The sequence below is a fragment of the Ceratosolen solmsi genome, unplaced genomic scaffold (genome assembly GCF_000503995.2).
Source record: "Ceratosolen solmsi marchali unplaced genomic scaffold, CerSol_1.0 scaffold2, whole genome shotgun sequence".
Lineage (NCBI taxonomy): Eukaryota > Metazoa > Arthropoda > Insecta > Hymenoptera > Agaonidae > Ceratosolen > Ceratosolen solmsi.
Genome location: NW_011948422.1, coordinates 5016454 through 5021919, shown reverse-complemented (window position 1 = coordinate 5021919; position 5466 = coordinate 5016454). Strand labels below are relative to the sequence as shown.

At 22.0% G+C, this 5466-nt stretch overlaps 1 long non-coding RNA gene across 1 annotated transcript; it reads right to left on the bottom strand.

The window, feature by feature from the left end:
- Positions 1-1859: 1859 nt before the first annotated feature.
- On the bottom strand, positions 1860-2314 carry LOC105361856 (uncharacterized). Its single transcript, XR_912857.1, has 3 exons — positions 2234-2314; positions 2030-2127; positions 1860-1905 (listed from the first exon to the last, which is right to left on the bottom strand). It is a non-coding gene; the product is annotated as an uncharacterized LOC105361856 (long non-coding RNA).
- Between the last annotated feature and the right edge of the window lie 3152 nt (positions 2315-5466).

The following is a 5466-nucleotide window of genomic DNA, read 5'->3' as shown; positions in this document are numbered from 1 at the left end:
ATACCATATTGAACGTATACAGTTTTAATGAAAATTCTTTCAATACAAGCACGGTAGATAAATGATTCAGCTGATCGATATTAAATAAAAACAATATGATAATAAATAATATGTGTTATTGGGAGTAACGCATGCGAAAAATATTCGAAAAAATTAGTTATATTGCGATCTAAACGAAAATTGACTCTATCTTTAATCACAAAAAATTGATGATCAACATAACTTTCATATATTATAAATTTGTAGCTTTTTTACTTCTTTTCTTTTTCTCTATTCTGGTATCAATTAATATATAAATAAAACTGTTAGATGAACAATTCAGAATTATTTCATTTCATTTGTTATAGATATTGTTTAAAGAAAACATGAACGTTTAATGTTTTTATGTTTCAAGATTTTTATGTTTCAAGATCTTGCAATGATAATAACATTTTTCTTTTATCTATTTCACTTTCTTTTTGTATATATATATATATATATATATATATATATATATATATATATATATATATATTCTTTTTGGAAACATAAAAAGAGGAAATTATAAATTTGGAAGTCATTTAAATCTGATATTTTTATATGGAAACGATTAAATCCTTTAATTGAGTCTCGTATTATAAATCATATCTATACAGCTAACTTTGTATTATATTATTTATAACAGAATTTTATAATTTTCAATATTTTAATGTATTTCGTTTCATTTTAAAATTAATTATAGTTAATATAATTTATTTTTTTTTACATATTTAATGAAAATGATTCGATTCAAGTATTTTCTTATTGTTATATTAATTCCACAAAAAAAAATGAATTTCCATGAAAATTTTAAATATCCAAAAAACAGCATTAAAATAAATTCTTTTTGATTTATGGCCATATTTCATGTTAAAAATTATAGAGAATGTTGAATGTAAATAGTTCAGAAAAATACCTAATCCTATGCTATTCAAGAAAATTTGTAAAGTTTTTTGTGTAATAAAAATCTAATCATTAAAATCTGTACGACGACAACGAAAACCATTGTAAATATGAATAATTTTCTTGTAAGAAAAATTCTTACTTGTAAAATTGAAATATTATAAAAAATTGTGTGAAATGATGGATAGGAATTTGAAGTATAATAATATTTATCATGTTTAAGTTTAAATAAACAATTTATTTAATAAATAACTAATTTATGTAGTTACATTATAATACACAAATTGTTGTTTAATATATATGGGAATTACATTATTACTATGTATCTACATGAATGTTGGTTGTTGGTGACATTATTTTGTTTAATATTTAAACTTAGATCTTCATCTTGAAATCATTTAGACAGGGTTCTTGGTTGATGGGAACCTAAAGGAATAATGAAAAATTTTAATTATATTAATATAATTTTATCGATCCAAAAATTTCATATAATTGTATTCAAAAAATTATTTCATACAGTATGAACAATTATAGAAATGAACACTACGATAGTTGCAATACTAAGTCCTTCTCTTTTCGGAAATATTTTAATAAAATTATCACTATCAATTTTCTAAAAATTTGCTATTATAATTAAATGGCATAACTCTATTGTGAATATAGAAAAATAATCACTAAATATAATGAGAGAAATCATTAATATTAAGAATTTAAAACATTTTCAATTTTAAAATATACAATTTTAAATTAAATTTGAATTTCTTCGATTAAATGTTTCGCCGTATCTTTGTTTGGTTATTTTTTATAGTTACAAACTTTAACAATATTACGAAAATAATGACTCCGATATTATATACAAGAAGCACTTAGACTCATTATAGTTTGTTAAGAATTATTTCTAATATTTGCTTAATTAAATATGAAATATAAAAATTAATTACCTGAAGCGACGGCGGGTGGTGGGCTCAGTATAATTCCGTAACGCTAATCAAATAAAATAGAAATATTAGAATTCTACATAATATATATAATTTATATTAATTATATATAAAATATATATAAATAAATAAATTTAATTTCAAAGAATAAAAATGTAAATATGATATACCTTCGACACTCATAAGAGCGCACGCAAGAACGAGAAGAGCACAAGTAAGGGCATTCATTTTATATAAATTTTTTATATCTTTTCAAGATTATAAAAATCTGAAAGAGCAAAGGCTTTAAATTATTATACGCCAATTTCAGTCTTTAAACTTGTACGTATGATTGAAAGATTATAGGTAACGTTAAAAAAATTATGTGTACTTACTTGAAAATTATTTTGCAACTACTAATGCAATAGTTGAGAACAAGATAGAGTAATCTGATCAACTGTAAAATTTAATAAAATCCACAGTTTATATATTCAATATTTTATCTTCTTATGTTTATTTAAGTATATTTATATTTACAAAGTATAATTTGTTTTATAATGTAGAAGATTTATTTTGATTTATACACAAAGAAGGTATACAATTCAATTTCAATTATACATATTTAATTTAAAAAGAACTTACAATTAGTCGCTTAAATATTTATATGCTGAATTAAAGTTCTGTCTCAAATTGTTAATATTAAACACAGACTTAAATGCCCATTTAAACATTAAATAAATATTAATTAATTGCATATAAACTGTTCATAACATAATAGTTATAATTTTAAATTGAATTAGTTGAATATTTAAAGAATAGACAATTGTTATGTTAAAAAATAGCAAACATTATAAATACGTTATTTATTAATCAACTTGTTTGTCTAATATATTCAATATAATTAATGGAAGAAATATATCTGCTCGAATTTTATAATTGTATGCTGGAAAAATAAGAATAATGTTCGGAAGTTTTAATAGAGGTTTTAATAAAATGTAAAATTTTTTAAACAATAATACGTAAAGAGATAAGTTATTATACAGTAGCTTATATTATTATAATAGAGGGTATAATACATTAGAAAAATCACTTTAGAAACGATTACAATAGATTATTTTGTACGGTTATAATCATTGAACAAAAAAAAAAAAACAAAAAAAAAAAAAAATAAATATATATATATATATTTACACGTTCACATTAATTACAATTTATTTAAATACAAAATAATACATTAGATATTTTGAATAACTCATGTCATCTATTTAAATTACCACCAATCGGAGAAAAATAGTATCACTTTCAATATCATTAAATATTCAATAAGAATTTCCGATAATTTATTATTATATTTTCGCTAAGAATCATAATTTAAAAAATTTTGAAAGTAAAATAAATGTAATTTAATACAACAAATAAATATATTATATTTAATGATTCTTATCTTGCAATCAAATACTTTAACCAGCGAAAAACAATACTTGTCGATCAACGGTTTGTTTGATTAAAACATTTGTCGAGCTTACAGAAAGACAAATTTTTATCAAATTATTTATAATGTATACTTCACAGCCGATAAATCAATAATCGTGAGCATAGATATTAATAAATTGAAATAGAAATTTATTTTTCCTTACAATGAAAAAAAAAGAAGGTAATACTTAATTGTTCAGGACAAATAAAATAATTTCAATTAAATACAGAATTTGAAATTTTAGAAAATGTTTCATTAACATTTTATTATCTGCATTATCTACAATACATAAACGTTTATTCATTTTATCTTTTCAAAAATTTAACTACGCAATGAAATAAAATATTTAATTATATATAATTGCAAATTTATTTCTAATGCATAATATCCGAGATTTTCGTCTATTTACTGGATTTTTCCCTTATCATTTCAACGAAGTAAAATATTCTGCTCATCTCGTATTAAAACATTATTAAAACCTTAATAATATAATTAGCAGTTGAAAAGTAAATTATGTATCTTCCAAAACGGGGTTAATAAGTCAAGAACTCTAAGTATTTTGTCGGTTATCAGTGAATATTTTATATACACATCGATTCGTAAAATAAAGCTACAAAGGCTATGTCGAATAATACTACTACTACTACTACCTAAAGTGTCAACATTAATGGTAATTCTGGCAACAACTAGTCTCATTCAAGACAGCTTTGTCATTCCAAATACTGTTTTATTGAATCACTCCAGGTTCTAAAATATTTATATTCTATTTAGAAACGCATATAGAAAAATTACAAAGAAGCCTATTCAATCATTCCGTTGGATTTCGAAAATTAGCTACTTACTACTATATACTATTATTATATAAAATCAATTGGTTCATTAATGGTAACCCTATAATTTTTGTGGAAAAGTTTTTTTTTATTTCTCCATCAATTCAAAGCCAGCCATAAGGACAAAAATTACTAAGTACTTGTATAATCAATGTTTAAATGCATATTAAACAATTACGTGAATATGAATCAATATGAGTATTATCGAGGCATAAAGAATAATTGTAAATTTCATAGAAATTAATATAGTTACATTAAACATAAAATTTAGCACAAGAATTCCCTCGTAATTACTCAGCCCTATCAATATGAATTTAATGTAGGTAATATGTAATAATTGAAACTCGGCATAATCATTCGTTTTCCATGTAGCTGCATAAATATGGCTTTCTGCTTATTCCATTGCATTGACTCTTCGTAAGGAATGAATTTGCCGGAAATGATTTAATTTTATGCATTTAGAAGCTATTTATGAAACAATACAAACAGATATTCTTTTATAGTTATCTAAGGTATAAAGAGACACATTGATCTTGAATGGATATTGACAATTTTTATCAATATTACTATAAAACTCAACTTTCTTTTTATCAAACTTAATGGTAAAAAAAAATATTTCTTTTCGTTAATTAAAAATATGAAATCGAAGTATTGAAATTAATCTATACATAATACTTATTTAAATCTTATAGATATTTTTTATTGTTTACAAAAATAATTGTTATTATTTTAAATTTTGGAACTCGTATACGTATACGTTTTTGTACGGCTAAATAGTTAGAAGAAAATGAAACTAAATTAGAAGTAAATATAAATTATTTTAATTAATAATAAATATTACAAAAACTAATACATTTGCATATATCGCTATATACCGGCACTAAAAATCCATTAAGTGTATATTAAGTTTTCGGAAGAATAAAATTTCAGACAAACGCATAATATTAATGGTAAATATTGAATTATAAATAGTTAATACTAAGTACAGGTGACTCATTTGCGAGTACTTTACGTTCACGACAAAAGGAAAAGTTAACTTGAGTAAGATAAGGAACACGAAATATATTAATTTAAATTCTTCAACCTTATTTAATTTCATAGCTTCAAACTTAAAGGCAATTGGATTTAAAAATATTACATAGAATAAATAAATAGAGAAAAAATACTTGTTGAATGGTAGTTAAAAAAAAATTTCCCAATAAAGTGTAAAATTTATTATAATTATAATAAATTTTTAAACTTTTTATAAAATAGACGACATTTACGAGCCATTTTTTCTTGGACAATCAAAATTCTTTAATCAATTAACAAGTTAAGCTCCTTG